This window comes from Schistocerca americana, chromosome 2 (assembly GCF_021461395.2).
Source record: "Schistocerca americana isolate TAMUIC-IGC-003095 chromosome 2, iqSchAmer2.1, whole genome shotgun sequence".
Lineage (NCBI taxonomy): Eukaryota > Metazoa > Arthropoda > Insecta > Orthoptera > Acrididae > Schistocerca > Schistocerca americana.
In genome coordinates, this window is record NC_060120.1 from 75,005,250 (window position 1) to 75,025,579 (window position 20,330).

Sequence of the window (20,330 nt, forward strand, 5' to 3'; positions counted from 1 at the left end):
GCCATTGCATAGTTGCTGGACGTGGAGCACTTGCCGTTTTGCTGCCTCAGTTGAGCATGCTAGCCGACGTAGAACTGTCTTTTTGGGTAGAGTGTACCAGGTAGATGAGTCCCGGGCGTCAACCAGGCCAGCAATCAAGTCCTCCTGGTCGTGCAGGTGGGTGATGAGGCACATAAACCTGGTTGACTCGTCGAGTTTGTAATGGCCGAACACTTCGTCCACAATTTTGAACCAGGTTGTTGCTCTGTCGTGATTAAACCACAGCAGCATCGGAAAGCATTGTAGAATGTTCGGAAGAGCAGGTTTAGTTGAGTTCGTTGGGGCACTGCCTGAATCGAGCTGTTGCTGCTGTAGTATTCCAGGAGAGTGTGCCTCCAGGGGATGTGGCAACGACAGCTGCTCGGGTGGCAGCGTGAAGGTGACACGTTGTGGTTGAGCTCGATCCGTCACGACACGGAAGGCCGACGCGGGTGAGACACCATACTGTGTCAACTGCGGTTGCAGAAGCTCAACACGTTGCGGGTGTGTTCGGATTGATGCATCACGGAAGACCGATGCGGATGAGGCACCGAGATGTGCCAAGAATGGTAGCGCAAGCTCGACTGGAGCCGGCGTGAGGGAGACAGGTGAGAAAAGTTCAAAGTTTGAGAATGCGTGTTAGTCTGCAGAAAGCTCAACATGTGATCAGAGCCAGGGACACCTGTGTTGCAGGGAGCCTGTGGAGGTGCGGGCTGTCCAGAAGCAGTGTGGGAAATGATGTCGAACGTGGGACGGAATGTGTGAACGTTCACTGTTCATAGTCACTCCACTCAAAATGGTGTGTGGATAAGATGAATGTCATGGCACAAAACACTGAGGCATAGCAATGGGACGGAGATGGAGGTCAGGCACAGACAACAAGTTCTTCTTCCTGTTGCAGGCCGAGGTATAGAAGTAGGAAGGCATGTGCTGATGCTGAACCAAGGCAGGCGTGGGCATGGTCGGATGCTGAGGAGGTAGACCTGTGAATGAAGTAGTTCCAGCCACGTGGCAGGTATCCGCGTGGTACTGCACAAATTGTCCTGGCGGTAGTAGGTTGTCTGACGAAGCATTTGCAGAAATCGACATTGGTCCCGCACTGCACAGAGATCCATAAGAGGTAACTGCACAGTCGATGAGGGAGGGCACATATGGCGGGAACAAAGGCGTTTGATAGCGCACTCCTAACCTCACTTATTGTTGCAGGATCGGCGGAATCATCGAGTGAGAGGCATCGTGTTGCAGTCCTGGTGGGTGTACATCGCCCGCAAAACGATGCATGTCGATCACAAAATCCGGCGTTAGGCGCTGGGCCGAAGTCATTGTTCGAATGCTGTGTCGATGTTATACACGCGAAAATAACCGACGCGGAGGTCGCGGACACAGTAAAACGGCGAAAACAGAAGACGTTACAACTCGGGGTCACCAGTGACGACTGTGTTCGGGTTGGTTGCACCAATAATCACACCCCTTTGGCAGTAGTTCATTTATTAACCTTAACACATACAAGGATCACAAAGAACTGAACTAAACATGGCGGAACAGCCAAAGATAATGCTTAGAGTCCAAAGACGAATGCATATCGATGCTGGTGTCGATTTCATCGGCACAACAAGTTTATTACCGATTTCAGATTACAGAAAGTCATCACAATCTCAGAGTCAATTTTGCTCTTATTTACTGTCCAAAGGTTTATACTGAAATCCCCTAAATCTACAATATCGTTTAGTTTTGCATGTAACCCTGACAGCAGGAGTTCCATAATATTTAGAAAAGTTTTTATATCACCTGAAAGTGGCTGTAGACAGACAACACTATTACTGTGTAGAAGTTAGTTATTATTTCAGATGCACATGCCTCAAATTTTTGTTCTACGCAATATTTCTTAATATCTATAGCTTCATATGCTACATTATCCTTAACATAAATTGATACTCCACCTTTGTCTTTACTTTCCTTACAGCAGTGTGTTACTAAGCTGTTACTCACTATAGACAGCAAGACACATTTATCAGTAACATGGTGCCCAGATAAGCACATGATCTGAGCATTGTTTATACAATCCTCTTCATTAATGTTAATAAGTGGTTGATTTGTTTTGCTCTTAAGGCCTTGTATATGTCGATGAAAGATAGAGATGCCTTCCTCTTGATTTTTTGTTCTATTAAACCTGTTGTTACCTGACTGAGAATCCACTGGAGTTTGCCTTGAGCCAGAAGGGAGGCGACACTTGACTCTACCTACTGTTGTCCCTTCTTTTTCTTCAGGCCCTTACATAAAAATTCTTTGAGATGTGAAGGAGGCTCAGCATTTCTTTTGCCCAACAATCTTTTATTTGAATTACTCGATGAAGATTTCTACCCATTTGTTGCATATGGAATTTCCGTTTTCCTATAGACGTCACATCCTTTTCTGCTGCAGATGATGTTAATTTTGTAGGTGAAATCACAACTTCAGCATAGGAGAGTGTCTTAGTTGGACTTTGCTTTTCGATTTGTATGCCAACTGACAAGTTATTTTTCTCCCTTACGTTTTCAGCACCTGGATGTCCTTGTATTTCCGTTTCTTGGGCAGTTTGTGACTTGTTTCCCTTAGTTGTATTACTGATACTTGATGACACATAAATCGCTTTCCCTTGTTATTTAATTGTATGCCATTCCTTGTACAATGAGCCATTTCATGGGATGACATTCGAGAAAATATGCAATTAGCAATAGTTCCCTATTAGTATTTTCGATTTCTTTGTAGGCATATGATGTAGGTATTAAGTCATATCTTGTTGGTATGCTCGAGGGGATCACGTTTACATTCTGTAAATTGTTCAGGGCTTTCACTGTTTATCATTATTCTGGTACACATCGTTAGAATCACCTATTAAGATAGCAACATCACTTCTTGTGAGTGTCTCCAATAGTTTACTGCAATCCTTTGTTACTTCATACATAGATGCACCTGGTTTTCCGAAAGATGTTATGCTAATGTTCATTTCACTAAGCGTCTTCAAAATCTTTCATCCGTGGCTGTCAGCTAAAACTAGCGCTTTTCTGTCTTTATAACTTATGTCACAGTACTTCATGTTGCCACAGGGAAACGTTCTGTCCTTGTTATTCAGTTTTGTATAATTCCTTTGTACTTGTGGAACTTTCATGGGAATATTCACAGTATCTAATGAATCACTTGATTTTCACAGTGTGTGAATTATCGTATTGGGACATTTATCATTTGAAATCACTTCAAAGCTGTTTTTACCGAGCGAGGTGGCGCAGTGGTTAGACACTGGACTCGCATTCGGGAGGACGACGGTTCAATCCCGCTTTCGGCCATCCTGATTTAGGTTTTCCGTGATTTCCCTAAATCACCCCAGGCAAATTCCAGGATGGTTCCTTTGAAAGGGCACGGCCGACTTCCTTCCTCTTATTTGCCTAATCCAATGAGACCGATGACCTCGCTGTCTGGTCTCCTTCCCCAAACAACCCAACCAACCCAAAGCTGTTTTTGGTAAACACAGCTGTCGTAAACAATTGTTGGTTTTGTTTCATGTGTGAAGGCACTTTTGTCACAATGCAACAGTTCTTATTTTCACTAGTGGTAACGTCTCTAGACATTTTCACTGTGAGCAATTTTACAGCTGTCTGCAAATTACGAACAAGCCTTTTTGCTGCCGTAAGTTCCTGTTGAAGTGCATCGGCAATACTTTTTTCTGTTCCAAGAGAAAACGTCAATGGCAGTTCCTTGAAGGTCACAAGTTTCCATGCCACATTCACAGAATTTATTTATCGTGCCTACGCTCAGAAAATACGAAATGTGAGACCACACTTGTGTTACTGCACAAGATCTGATACCTCTGTCAACACTTTTGCTGCAACATACACATGAGAGGTTAAATATATTTCCCATTTCTACAGACTGGTTTACAACACATCTATACGTGACACCATCTTGCTACAGTCACTGTGATTCATAGTCTCGCACACTGACCAGTCACGGTGCATTTGTTGATGTATCAACATGAGCTTGGGCAAAAGGAGCAGGGTATTAATGGTGAAGCTCTATTATAGAAACAACAGTAATGCTGCAGCTGCACTTCGATAATATCACTGGCTGAAAGGATTATGGAAGTGCCCTCTTTCTCCACCTGCTGTCCAGAGCGTGATGAAGAAGTTCGAATCAACTGGAGAACTGGGCGTCGGCCCGGAAAGAGGCCTATGATCAGTTGGACTGCAGGTGGTTGATGAAATCGCCGTAGCTATTGTAGACAACACTGCCACAATTCCCGATTGTCAGGCAGTGCACGTGCTGTGTCACGATAGTTGAATATCCTGCGGTCCACTGTATGAAAGGTGCTTCGAACCATTCTCAAATGGTGTTTGTATAAGATACATATCATACAGCAGCTTGCACCACAGGACCCACAACGACGTAGTGACTTCGCTCTCCACTTTCTCGCAAAGATTGAAGTTGCCAAGGGCTAGTCCAGGGCCATTCGATGGACAGACAAAGCTCATATTTCTCTGGTGGGTGAGGTGACCACATAGAATGGCCAAGCGTGGGGATCTTCACCTTAAGTCACTGTGCATGAAGTTCCTCTGTAGGGTGTGTCACCATATGACATGGCTTCACGGCTACATTTTTCATTGGACCATTCTTTTTTGAACAGGCTGGCGCTCAAGGCCAAAGATGTGCAGTCTGACTGGCCAGCATCACTACGATATGCTTCGCCAGCATGTCATACCCGCACTACAGGAGAGAGATGCATTGAACTCAATAGTTTTCATGTGAGATGGGTCCCCATCGCACATCACTCGTGAAGTTCACCTACGTCTCCAAAACACATAAGGAAACGATCGAATTATCAGCTGATCGCACTCCCTGTGATTTCTGGTTGTGGGGCTACTTGAAGGACAGGTTTTACCAGGGGAACATTCACACATGTGCTGATCTGAAGTGGAGCATATCAAGAGAGATAGTCAGCATACCAATGGTACCAGTGTGCAATGGTATGATGTACTGTAGCAGCACATTAAAAATGCTTCAATTGTATTGATTATGCATTAACCCTCTTCCCCATGCCCTCAATATTACTGCTACCAAGTTTGGTCCTTGTAAGGTAATTAGTATCCGCATTATAATGTGTTAAATAGAGAGAGTTTATGTATAACCATTTGGTATATGCCTGGCTGCAGAATGACAGCTGAACATTTGATGCGGATCTGTACACTCGCAGAATGTGATTCTATGTTCGTTGGTATAAAGTGTGTGTACATTTCCTCATTCTGATCACTCTGTTCCTTACATGCAGTAACAAAATTAGCAAATCTACTAGAATGGCAGACTACTATTAAATGGAAAAATATTGGGTTAATTACTTTTCAGTTATGAGAAAGAGAGTGTGTGATTGCTATTTTTGTAACACATGTGGTATGGGACCCCATTGTAGAAGCAGACTCAAGATTCAACAATTGTCAACGTTTGCTGTAATGTATGTAGGCAAGTGCATTAAATATTGAGAAATGTATTAGTGTTTTAGCTCTTCTGGAAAAATTAATAGAATAATACCATACACAGCTGACATGTTGGCGGTGACTTTAAATACATTTATACTGATATTATAAATGTTATTCTCTGCCCATAAACAACTTTTTTGTTGTATAACTGCATGTCTGAACCACAAAGAAAAAGAAAAAAAGGAACATTCAGATTTATAAACACGTCTGTCAGTGCTTGGTGGACAACACCAAATTCTCGTTTTTGCCAACATCACGTCTTTGTGATAGTGACTCGCCCTACTTTTGTCTGTTACTGGAATAAGGCATTTTTAGCATACAGTGGTAATACAGTTAACGTTGTAAATCACTGAGAGGGGTAACCTATAAGATGCAATCAAACATATGTATTGCTTTGACAGCTCGGGCTGCTTTCTTTGGCCACAGGAATACTGCAGTGTACAGTATATTTTCCACAGAGATTAATGTAAAGGAGAAATTGTCTATAGAAGAAAGTAAAGCATGTAAAGAACTGTTTTTTATTTGTAGTGGTTTCTAATTTGTGAAGGATGAAATTATTTTTAACAGCCTGCTATATACCTGCTGAGTGTGTGCCTGCCATGTCAATTTGAGACCTACAATGTTTAATTCATTAGTTCTTACTTAAAAGATTGCATCTTTGTTATATTAATTAATGGGCAATTAATTCTCATGAGAATATACAACTACTAGCATCCTGCTGATCATGTCATCTTCTCAATTCTCCATATATTCCTTAACACTTCATCACACTTCACTCAAGGGTCCCAAGCCCCACTCAATACTCTTACCACCTCTTAAATATATTAACTCTTCAATTTTCCACTTACAAATCTAAAATGATATGACAAACATCTTACTCTCTCGATAACTTATCCTTAACAGATCTTTAACAATATGTGGTCTGACACCATTAAACTCTTATGCTCAGTGTCTCTTTTGTGTGGCTGTAATTTATTAATCCGTTGCTTTTGGAGCATCATTCAAAGTGTGGTCCCTGTTACATCAGCTCCCCTTATCCTTTCCTAGAAATCATATTCCCAAACCTGTCCTCACACATGAAACACATACAGTACTACCACTCCAGTACGTTAACAAGTAGTTTCACTTGTATCTCTCACCATAGCGCTACTCACAGACTGATTTCCTCTCAAAATGCTCGGCTTTCTGGTAGCACTGCTGATCCAAAGCAACTTGCTAGTGCCTTGTGGCACTATATTGTAGAAATTAAACCTTTGTTCACAGTTTAACTGACTTGCCACTTATAGCAGATGAACATTGTGATAGCAGTCCACTGGCAACAGTTTCCCCTAACTGTAACTGTCTCCCTCTAAGTTTAACTGTCCATTGTCGTAGGTGCATTTTGGCAGTTTATTCTCAGGATCTTCTCATGCCTATTACCTGCTTTATGCCCACCGTGCACATAGACTATAGCTGAATTGTAAACAGATCACATGGCATGTTAGCAGTTTGCTCTGCAATGCTATGACCTAGCGCTTGTGCTGCTGCAACGTTCTGAACCTTAGGCATACACTCCTCAACAGATTCCGCCTTGGCTCGATCATTAACATTATGAACAACATCTCTTCTTTCTTTTCCTATGCTCACCTTGCTTCTGAGGAATTTATGCATCTTTACTGTTTCTTTCACAATATTTGCAACTTCTTCCTGTACGTTCCCTGAAGTATGTACAATACTATCATTGTCTGCAGTTCTGCTCTGAGCGATGCAAAAATCATTGGACCTGTACTCCCCTGTACATCTGGCTCAGGCTCCATGGCTCTAAGAAACAGTTGTTATCACCCAGTAGGGTAGATATTACTGCACTTCAATCATCCACATTGCTAACCACGCACTTATTCACTTCCTTACAGTTCACACTTACACCTTCTGGCACTATAGCTACCTCAGAGTCCACAGTTCCACATTATACTGGAGCTGATACTTCTGTGTTACTCCTTTTCACTTCTACAACTTTAGTACCAGTACTCTGCATATTCAGTTAACTCTCCAGGATTTGCAGACCATCAACTATCATCATTTTCTCTCTTACGAAATCGTCATACCAGTCATCAAGTTTCATCCTACCTTTCACAGGCTTGACAAGCTTAACTACACCAATAATAGTTGGATGTCTTGCAGGAGTAGATAAACTAGACACAAGCATGTTCCTCTGACCTTCAACATGCTCCCTTCTCTATGCTTCCTCTCTTTCACTTCTCTTCATCATCTACGAAATCTTCCTTTTCCGCATGCCCCAACGCATGTTTCTAATCCACTGGTCACTGAGTGTTCTCTTTGCCTCCTATGCATGGTCCAATGTATCATGAGAAGCTATTTCCTTCTCCTAAGGCCGAAGCGCTTCTAGTCTCTTAGGCAACTTTGCATTTTCTGCTTGTAGTTTATCTACTTCAGTTGCTACAATTCTTAACACTACCTCTGTAGTACTGAAAACCCCACTCCCAATGATACCGTCCGTGAAATGATTACCATCACTCACACAAACACACATGACAAGGATGTTTAATCATACAACTATCCAAACACTTTTAACTATCTTACATGCTTACATACTGAGCTGTATTCCTTGCTCCACACTATTGCTGTTCCCAATGGTGCAGACTAACATGTATGAGGGCGAGTTAAATGAAAACCTTTAATATTTTTTAAAGTATTATTTATTGTGCAGCAGTGGTAGAAAGCTGTATCACTTTTCAATATAATCTCCCCCACGCTAAATGCAAGTCCCCCAGCGCTTACAAAGTGCATAAATTCCTTTAGAAAAAATTCTTTTGGTAGTCTCAGAAACCACTCATGCACCGCGTGGCGTACCTCTTCTTTAGAACGGAACCTCTTTCCTCCCATTACGTCTCTGAGTGGTCCAAACATGTGGAAATCACTTGGGGGAAGATCTGGTTAATATGGTGGATGAGGAAGACACTGAAAATGCAGATCTGTGATTGTTGCAACTGTTGTGTGGGCAGTGTGGGGCCTTGCATTGCCATGTTGCCAAAGGGCGCCTGCTGACAGTAGTCCACGTCGCTTTGATTTGACTGCAGGACGCAGATGATTTTTGAGAAACCGTGTATGATACTCTGGTGACAGTGGTTCCTCTAGGCATGTAATGCTCCAAAATGACGCCTTTTTCGTCCCAAAAGAGAGCTAGCATAACCTTCCCTGCTGATAGTTCTGTTAGAAACTTCTTTGGTTTTGGTGATGAGAAATGGTCTCTTAGTTTCCGGTTTTTGGAAGTGAACCCAGGTTTCATCCACAGTAACGATTCTTGCAAGGAACTCCTCACATTCTCGTTCAAAGTGCCGAAGAATTTCTTCACAAGCATCAACATGTCATTCTCTCATTTCAGGAGTCAGCTGCCGTGACACCCATCTCGAAGACACTTTGTGAAACTAGAGCACATGATGCACAAAGTGGTGTGCTGACTCATGACTAATCAGCAATGTCATTCAGTGTCACTCGGCGATTTTCCTTCACTATGGCTTCTACTGCTGCAATGTTCTGTGGAGTCACAACTCGTTGTGCCTCCCCTGGACGAGGAGCGTCTTCCACTGAAGTCACACCATTTGCGAACTTCCTACTCCATTCGTAGACTTGCTGCTGTGACAGACATGCATCACCATACTGAATCTTCATTTGTTGATAAATTTCAATAGGTGTCACACCTTCACTACGCAAAAACCGAATAACAGAACGCTGTTCTTCCCTGGTGCAAGTCGCAAGTGGGGCGGCCATCTTTATACTGATACTGCGATGGTATATGTACGTCTGCACTATGCTGCCACCTACAGGCCATTCTGCACGTTGTTTGTAGCACGCTTACCAATTTACAGGGTAACAGCGCGAAATATCGATTTGTTATTACAAATTTAAGGTTTTCATTTGACTCACCCTCGTATTTCCTACAAATCTCAGTTTCTGGCGTCATAGAAACTGCATTTAATAAATACAACACAGCAAAACAAAATCAAACTGTGAGAAAGACACTTAATTGTCATAACACCTGTTACTGTAACTTAACCATTCTGCCTTAGTGGCTGTTCAGACCTACTCCTTATGCACCAAAACACTGTATACTTCTTAATATCCCATCGCTTCACCTCCTGAATTAATACACATGTGGTTAACACATTGTATACCCCTAGACAATGAGCTGCAACCCTTTCTTGTGATAACACATATTGCAAGACTAGCATTCTTATTTACATGCTTGCAGAACACTGTCTGCAACTGCCCACAACATTCTAAGCTTACCAGTACAGTTACACATTTTTCAAATGATCTGGTGACTCTCCAAGATACTCACAGTCGGAAAAAATGTAAACAAAAAAGACTGCACTCACCCCCACTGCATGTTGACGAAATTGCAACCCTACATGTCAAGTAATTAAATTCATTTGTTTCAGAGTAAAGCAAAAATTAAGATGTATAGACCTCAAACCACAACTTGTTTCTCTTGTGACGTATTGTCACAAATGAATTGGGTTCTAAACAGGTGATATATAACATAATTATTGCATGTGTAAAATATAAGCCTTGAAATACATTTACAATCAAAATGAACGTTTATCTTCCATTATACAACTTCTTTGCTGTGACTGTGGGTAAGAGTAGATACATGCATGTACTTTAACAGACCACTCTTTAACACTTGTAATGAATGAGACTGTCATTGCTAATAAAACTCAAAGCACTGTTCAATAGAAACTTTTTAACAATCAAACACAAAGTCCACAAATATTTGCAAAGATTTGCACATTTACTTGAATAGCCTAACTAGTTGTCTCCAACTCTGTTGTCACTGCATGTGGTACTCTTCTCACTGTTTGCTGTGGACTAGGTATTGACTGGAACATGCGCTGGCATAGAACTCCTCTTGTGTCCAGGTATCACTCTATTTCAAGTTGGGCCACCTACAGTGACATGGAGGACTCTTGTGGGCATGTCTTGCAAGTTTTGTTGCATTGGTGGCCAGCGATGCTCCAAGAGCAAGGAACATATTTGTGGTTTTGATAGCAGGCAGCAGTGCTATACCTACGAAATACACCACAATTTCCATATATTTGTCAGAAGAATAAACAATCAGCAAAGGGGTCCCTCAAAGACAGTATGTGGACCTTCACTTTTCTTTAATTATGTCAGTGATCTTTAAAGATGTATGTTGAAAGGCATAAAACATTTGTGTTTACTGATGACACAACATTTTTAGAAAAAGCAATAAAACAGAAGACATTCAATATGTAGTAAGCTACATTAAAAGTCAGCTCAGTAAATGATCTACAAAAGATTAACTTACTGTAAATGACAACAACACTAATTTCAACTTACTGGCTATACATTCATATATAGCTGAAATATGGCAGCTCAGTGGACCTTCAGAAATCAAAAAGAAGCCATTAAGACTGTCAGAGATTGCCGGGATAGAGAATTACAGGAACTACGTAAACTGTTTTTTAAAATACTTATAATGCTATCATTGCTGTACATCTATTCTACAAACATGCTGGAAGAAAAATCAGTACAGCCTTTTAAGATTTCCAATACACTCAATATTTATTGTTGCTACAGTGCAAATGGAGTACATTTATAGATCAATAGCACAGGCAGTTCTGAGGTACCTGGTATTGAGTTAATACTGAAATACCCGAGTAGTACTTGGTGTAGGTGGTGACTTTGGCATCCAGTCGATCGTACTGATGGCGAATGCTCTTCTGGGATACATTATGCCACTCCTGTTAAACATGATCACACAGTTCTGTAAGAGTTGTTGGTTGACGAATCACACGAGTCACTTCCCGTCCCATCGTATCCCACATGTGCTCGATTGCACAAGTCTGGAGCTTGTTCTGGCTAGGGAAGTTGCTGCACGCTGTGCAGTGAACATTGGGTCTCAAGGGCAACGTGTGGATGAGCATTATCCTGTTGGAAAAAAACATCACCTTCCTGCTGGAAGAATGTCAAAAGAATGGGTCTAACAACATTCTGCACATACAAAGCACTGGTTAGTGTCCCTTCCAGAAACACCAAAGGTGAACGAGAGTTTTAGCTTACCACATCCCAGACCACAGGACCAGAGATGGTGTCAGAGTGTCTTGGACGAATGTGCTCTATGAAATAATGCTCGTCAGGTCTGTGTTGTATGTTCAAAAGATCAGAATCTGCTTTCATTGTTGAAGACCATTGTGCACCATTCAATCTTCCAAGAGATCCTGCGACAGCACAAGTCGAGCTATGGAAGTTGATGCTGAAGTGTGTGTGGAAGATGGCCTAGAGGTGTGGATGCCTGTAGCTCCTCTGCTAATAACTGGTCTGGCACAGTTCCTGTTGACATGTTTGGGCTCACAAGCTCTCTTGCCCATGCTGTGGTAGCTGTACAATTTGCTAGACTGCCTTACTATGCGACAATCCTCGTGAGTACCTGTGCTTGTTACGTGTCCAGAATCTTGCCTGTGGATGTGAGAATGTTTACATGATCACTGATACCAGTATCACTGCGCAACTGACAGGCATGTCCAACTCATGTGGCAATTCTTTTAAAGGACCATCCTGCAACTTGGAAGGCCAAACTTTCAGCCCTTTCAAACTTACTGTAGGAAACACAAGTGCATTCTGTGGTATTGCCTATGTACTTCATGTGTTTGTACCAGACTGTTCGTTTTGGCTATGAGGATTCCCTATAAAAGGGTAAACACAGATGGCAGTCTGAGAGCTGTGCCACTACACTACTATTGGCAGAAGATGCAACCATTGTTGGTACATCTACTATCCCTCGGTGGCATATGCTGTCATCAGATCAAAACTGACATCATCTTTCCAGATGCACTAATTTTTTTCTAGCAGTGTATATATTTAAATGATTAATGGAAAATCTCATATAAGATGTGAAACAAATACTAACAAAGAGATAGAGGGGCTGGCCAGTACTTACCTCAGTTCAGTACAGCCGATAGATACACATAAAACAGAACTGAAAATTTACATTCCTAGCTTTCGGAGCTTTATTCCTTCATCAGGGAGGAGAGAGGGGAAAAAAGGGAAGAAGGGAAAGTGGATTCAGTTACTCACAACCCAGGTTATGAAGCAACAGGGAAAGGTAAACAGGGAGGGTAGGCTACCCTCCCTGTTTACCTTTTACCTTTCCCTGTTGCTTCATAACCTGGGTTGTGAGTAACTGAATCCACTTTCCCTTCTTCCCTTTTCTCCCCTCTCTCCTCCCTGATGAAGGAACAAAGCTCCGAAAGCTAGGAATGTAAATTTTCAGTTCTGTTTTATGTGTATCTATCGGCTGTACTGAACTGAGGTAAGTACTGGCCAGCCCCTCTATCTCTTTGTTAGTGTATATATTTAGAAACGTATTACAGGGGATAACAGCAGTAGAAGAAACCTTGTGACATACATAATTGCGGCATGTTAAAAGGGAACATGCATGTATTCTCAGCCAATAAAAGCATGTGTCTGAAAGGCATGATTTATATGGGAATAAAATAGCTCTACAAATTTCTACAAAATGTAAAATTCATAATAAATAACATATTGAGTGTATATCATATGAAACTGATGGTTTACAAGTTTTTATGTTTGGAGATGAGTTGCCATTTTATAATTTCTCCAGAAGATGATGAATATGTGTTCTTTTAACACTGATAACTGGCTGGAAACATGAGAGCCTTTCTTCAGTAATATTCACTGGAAAATGGATATGGTGGCAAGTAGTGTTTTTACAACTGAGTCAGCTCCCAACAAAAGTAGAGTTATGATATGTGTAAAGTGCAAAAAGTGTAATAAAAATGTGAAAAACGGAATTCTGTGCCACGAGTGTGATCGTTGGCTACATTTTCGATGTGCAAAGTTAAAAGAAGATGATCTTCCAGACGAAAATAGTGAATGATGGTGCAAAGTTTGCCTGGAGGGTAAAGACAATATGGCGCTGCTGGAATAAAATAAACTCAGGTAAACACAGACTATGATACCCTAAAAGTTATTTTATCTGCTGTTATGGAGGAGAACTTAATGTTGGCTAAAGAAAACGAGAAACTGAAAAAGGCATATGCAGTGATTGACTTGGAACTCACCAAAAAAATTTCTGAAGATAAGGTTAGTACAGTAAAAATTTCCTCTCAAGTAAATAATCCATGTAGGCCAAAGGGCAGTTTACAAGGACAGTGGGACATCGTGTCTATCACAAAAAAATGCAATCCAGCACTGAAGAAAGATCATGTAAATTTTCTGGCCTTGAAAAATAGATTTAGTGTTCTTGAACATCTTAATGTCACAGAAAAAAACGTCGAAGTTGGCTTACAAGTGAAACTGCCTAACCCAAGTAAGCGTAATGAAAGTGAAGTGACTAAAGAGTGTAGTAAAACTTTTACATCAAATATCAGTGGAAGTAATGAAGAAGTAATGAAATGAAATGCCCGAAGACACCAAGCTCTAAAGGCAGACCTAGGCCTGTGAAAATACATGTCTATGCAGACAGTCAAGGACGGAAAATATGAGATGTTATTGAAAGCAGTTCGAGCCATCATGTGTCAGCACAGTAAAACCTGGTGCAAAATTTGAAGATGTTGCGCCAAGTTCTTCAGCAACTGATTCTATTGAAATGACAGTTTTTCTTGCTGGGACAAACGATGTAGCGAAAAATGAGGGAAAAGGCTTCTTACTGGCATTAAGAGAAAAGTTGCATGAACTACAAAACAGAAGAATTATCCTCTTTGCAGTACTGTTTCGGCATGATCTCCCATTCAGGTCGTGTGTGAATGTAGAAGTGGCACGAGTAAATGAAGAAACTTAGTAAATACTTTAGAAATGTGTCTTTTGTAAATATAACTGACTTGGGTAAAAGATTCCATACCACCCATGGCCTACATCTGAATAAACTTCGGAAAACATATGTGAGTGATGAAATCATTAATCTAGCTGATAAGTTGGGCATAGAACAAATTAATAGGTTAGAGACAATACCACTTAGTTTTAAGGAAAATTATTTTTTAGGGATAACGAGGAAGACCAGGGCCTAGTTGGTTTGCCCAGATTCACGATGGATAGCCAGCATAAAGATAAGCAAGATTTCAAAAATATATGCACTAGGCCCTTGAATATGGTCGGGGAACATATGAAAGGTCAGAACCTAAATAAGCATTAAGAATTTTGTATGTAATAGTTCTTCCCCTTGCCACACAGTTCAGTATGAAGTTAGTCATTGTTTTGAGAAAAACAGCAGGAATAAGGATAGCCCTTATAACAAAACTTATTCATCAACTTTCTCATTTAAGATAGGTATCTCAATGTTGAAGGTATGAGTGGAAAACACGTAATTTTAAATTATTTTGCAAATGAGAATATGTTCGATTCATTGTGTTTGAGTGAGAACTGGTGTAAAGGTAATGAAATTTCTTTTCATGTATTAGATGATTTTCTGTTGGTTAATAGTTTCAGCAGAGAACAACATGTTCTTGGGGGTGTGTCAATTTATGTTAAGAAAACTTTAACAAACAGTAGTAAGATTAGATCTTGGCTTTGTGTGTACTGAGTTGCACTTTGAAACTACAGGTATATATCTTGGAAATTTAAAATTGTCATTGTATCACTTTACAGGTCACCCAATGGTGATCCACTAATCTCTTTAGAAAGACTTGAGAATTTATTAAATTTTTTTAATTAACCCCAGTGTAGAAAGTATAGTATAGTGATTGGTGGTGACATACATACTGCATCTGTTAAGACAATTTAATTTTAGTTTTACTAACTACAAACCTACAAGAGAGACTGCTTGTCTTGACAATGTACTTACAAATGTTAGTAGAGATTTAATATGTTCCAATGTAGCTGTTTTTGCCTTCTCAGATCATGATTCAGTTTGGGTAGAAATAAGATGGCTTAATATGAAGTCTTCAGAGCTCAATGAGCCTAAAGTGGCCATAACAAGACCAATAACACAGGACAAAATTTCAAATTTTAAGGTTCCACTCGAGAATTATGATTGGGTAGATTTGTTTAACAATAATAGTCATTGTTCTGCTAATATAATCTTTGATAGATTTTTTCATGGTTTCTTAACTACTTTTGAGACAAGCTTTCCTCAGTACAAATGTAAAGTCAGTCCCAACACATGTAACACAAATAAGCATAGGCATAAGAATGCATGGTACACTTTTGACCTAGCCAATACGAAAAACAAATTGTTTATGTATTTAGATTTTTATAGACTACACAAAACAGATGAGGCTAAGTTAAGATACTTAAGAGCTAGAAAGGATTATAAACAAGCAATCAATGAGGCTAAGAAGCAACATAACTTGTTTAGTATTGAGTCATCCAGGAATAAATGTAAGAGAGCATAGAGTGTAATAAACTCCCTGGCCAAAAGCAAAGAAGAAGAGGTTGCAGCCATATCACCAATTGAGGTTAATAACTTCTGTGTGCATTCTGTTAGTGAAAGTATTGTTAGGCCTCAGGAAACTGCATCTGATATATTTAAAAAATTTAATAACGTAAGTTGTTCATTGAAAGACAATTTTTTTCTCAGAGGTAACACCAGATATTGTTTTAAGCATTGTAAATAATTTTAGGCCTTCTCATAGTGTAGATGTATATGATATTTCCAGTAATTTGTTAGAAAACACAGCCAGTTGTGTAGTACTTCCTCTCACTTATTGTATTAATATCTGTTTAAATGAAGGTGTATTTCCAGAGGTGTTAAAATTATCAAGAGTTGTGCCCATTTATAAGAAGGGAGAGAAAAATTGGCATGCTAGTTATCGTCTAGTATCTCTGAAACCAGTTTTTTCTAGGGTTTTAGAATCCATTATCTACTACCAGTTATGTGATTATTTGGAACATAACAACATTCTTTCTGCTGCACAATTTGGCTTTAGAAGGGCAAATCTACTGTTCATGCTATTGACTCCTTGATAAAAAAGTGCTTAGTGCTCCTGAGGAGAAGAAATTTGCTCAAGCTACTTTTTGTGACCTTAGCAAAGCCTTCGACTGTGTAGAGCATAGTTCACTTCTCAACATCTTAGTTCATTATGGAATCATTAACAATAATGGAGATAACATATTTGAATCATTTCTTAATAACCGTAAACAGATTGTGTGTATTGGGAATGATAGATCGCAGATACCTGATGTTAAGTGCGGTGTGCCACAAGGTTCAATTTTGGGACCTTTGTTATTCATTCTAATGGTATATGATTTGCCATTGTATATAAATACTCACTACAACTTCTATGCTGATGATACTCCTTTTCTCAATATTGATTCAGACTCTGATGCCCTTCAAACTGTGACCAAAGACACACTATTGCAAGCAGCAATCTGGTTCCGAGTTATTGGATTTTTTGCTCAATGAGAATAAAACTCAGCAAACAGTATTTAGTTTAAGAGATTTGCCAGTAGAAGACTGTCTAGATGGTGTTAAGTTTTTAGGTAGTGTCATAGATAGTAAATTGTCTTGGGAGCCACACATTAAGTATGTTAGTGTAAGGTTGTCTAGAGTGGTGTACTTGATAAGAAATTTAAAAAATCATGTACCGTTGGTTTATGTAAGAACAGTCTATTTTGCTTTTTTTCACAGTATCATATCCTATGGACTTTTCTTTTGGGGTAATAGTACGCACCTTCAGGATATTTTGGTACTACAAAAGAAAGTTATTAGGATTATTACAAACTCAGAAAATCGTGCCCACTGCAGGCCATTGGTTATTGAACTAAAAATATTAACTGTAATAAACTTATACATTTACACTGTTCTCTTATATACAAAAAATAACTTACCCGAATAGCTGCTTACACAGGATCTACACTCCCACTGCACTAGAAATAATAGGCATATACCTTACTGTAGATTATCGAAAACAGTGAAGTGCTATGAAGTTATTAGTATGAAAATGTTCAACAAACTGCCCTTAGAATGGCTAGAAGCTACACTCGACTTATTTAATCACAGATTGTACAGTTAGTTATTGATTAATCCTTTTTACTCAATTAATGAATTTTATGAATGTGAAAATTTGATGTCATAGAAGTAACTGTTGGAGAGTGTACCATAATTTCTCTAATGCTGTTAATGTAAGATGCTTTATTCATGTTTTTATAATTCTGAGGTTGTCTATAGCTGTAATCAGTTGAATGACAAATAAAATTTAATTAATCAATTTATTTATTTAGCCTACACTCACAACTTCCCCGGTTGTCTTCTACAAGTGCTGGGCACAGAGTTCATTTCTTGCTGTTTTGATGGCAGCCATACTTCAAATGGCGTAGTGTGCACCACTTTAGCAATCATTTCTTGGCACCATTAAACAAATGCATTCAACACATATTCATGGCTGATGTGGCTTTTTGTCCGGCCAGTTGCATGAATTTTATGATACACGAGTTTCATGAAAGGCCTAATCTGTTCATCCCAGCACCTCATAAGGTACGTCAGCGTGCACAACTGTTGGCTCTTCTTCTGATGGACCTCAAGGGGACTTGTACATGAATAACTGTCAAAAAATCAATTTTTTAATTTTTATCTTAAAAAATTCTCTGTAGTTTTTTGAACAAGAAAGAGTTTACTTCCAGGAAAATGGACCACAGAAAGTACCAAAATTAGAGGAATTTAAAAGTGACAGCACGCAACACGACGACCCCGTGGCACACAGTCTGCTGTGTCAAAACTGAAGTTTTGCTCTAGTTTGTTTCGTTTTTATGACTTTTTAGTGCCTTAAGTTGGCTAACCTGCGAAAGCTTGACAGTTGCTCATGTTTTGTTACCACAGATAGTTTAGTCATCGTTTGTTGTTGTTTTGGCGCGAATATTTTGTAAGCAATGAAGTAATTATGTGCGTGAGTATTGTGTTCATGAGTTTCGTGTTACACCTGAAGACAATGAGAAGAATTAAAAAGTTCGGTGTCAGTCAATGTAAATTTCATGTAAATCGGTTCACCAAGCGGATTAACTCTGCTAATACGGCGTGATACATCACTTCATACTTAAATCAGCTGCAACAACTCTTTAAGTGCTTCGTAGCAAAAACTGGAGTATTTGGACAATGGGCGTGACAGTATTAATATTGATAATATAGAGACGCCAACTTTTGTTCCAGGTTGTGATATTGTTGAACTCTCTCCTCTATCCGAAGTACTACATAACGCTTTGGGGTGTAAGGAATGTGGTAATAGTTGTGTGGAGACAGTTGAAGAGATATGTGCCAGAACTTGGTGTGCATCAGAATTAAGAATTGTTTGCAATTTTTGTGATTTAAGCGAATGTGGTTGTACTAGTGGCGTAACTAAACAAAGAGGTAACAAAACAGATTGTAAATCAGAAATACAATAACATCTCCCTCCAAAAATATAATCAAACTAACGGGACACCCGCGGGGAGTTGGGGGCTTTAGGGTGGGGACAAGCTACATAAAAAATAAAAAAATACACCACGATCACAAAACCACTCACACATTCCACTACACCAAAAAAAATCCCTTGACCTATATAGCTCAACCTCAACTATCGATACCAAAAAAAAAAAAAAAAAAAAAAAAAAAACCACCACAAAAATTGAAATCGGGCATTTCTCTTGATCTATATAGGTCAACCACAGCTGACGATACCAAACCACGAACACCTACAAAAGTTGAAATCTGACATTAATTGGAATCGGACATTTTTCATGACGTATACAGGTCAGCCAAAGTGGACGATGCCAAAACAACACCCAAAACTAAGAAAATTGGAATCGGACATTTCCCTTGACCTCTGAAGACTTAATGCTGTGGGGCTGATGGGAGTTCCTGGTGGACTAAATGTGCTTAGGGCTCTAATGCCCACTGACTAAAGGAGACTCTTTGAAGCAGAAAAATCAGTGTTGGAAGCCACCAAAGAAGCAAGACAAAAAAGAGAAGCGAGGAAGAACAACATATGAAACAAGATGAATATGGTGCTGGGATGTGCTACTGCCATGCAAGTTTAATAGAAAAGTTAAATTACTTCATGTTCTGGTACACTTTGGCTAAAAACTATTAAAGATAGAGAACTGAAATTTTGTATACTGTTTTAAAACATGCTTAACTAAAAAGTAGACTACTCTTGTGACTTAACTTTGAAAATAAAATGTGTCTTTTGAAGAAAACCTCTGAATTCATTTCCAAAAGTTTTGATGACTATACTTAATTTTTTTTTTTTTTTTTTTTACCGCAATTGTGACAGCACCATCTTTTCAGTAGCCTGCTTTAAAGATTACAGTGCAAAGAACTTACAGGAAAAAACCTTCAACAATTTTTTTTTATTTTGAGTAATATGTACCTATGATGTATGTAAATAATTGAAATGGTTTATTTCACTTGCAACAAAAAATAAAATTAAAGAAATGTGAGAGCTAAAACTATGGTTCATATATGGAAATGTTCCCAAGAGATGTACTAAAAGATGGTAAGTATTATATGGGCTTGCAAATCTTATTCTTTGAGTTGCACTGTTTAGAGAACTGACAATTTTTTCAAGGTTTCCCCTGGTATTCACAGACCAGTCTCCTTAACAAGCGTACATATGTTATAAACTGTCTTCTCCGTATAGAGTGAACTGCTGAGTTCCATCAGGCTTTCTTGGTTTACTGGATGATTTTAAAGTTCTTGGGTACGCTGTGAAGTTGTAATTTTATATTTAAATGACAGTTAAGGAAGTAGTAAATAAATCATGTAAAGATAAAATGACAACTCAGCAGTGAATTGGAAAACATGTAAACCACCATTGTGTCTGTTGAGAAAGTGAGTATATGAATATTTTTCCTTGA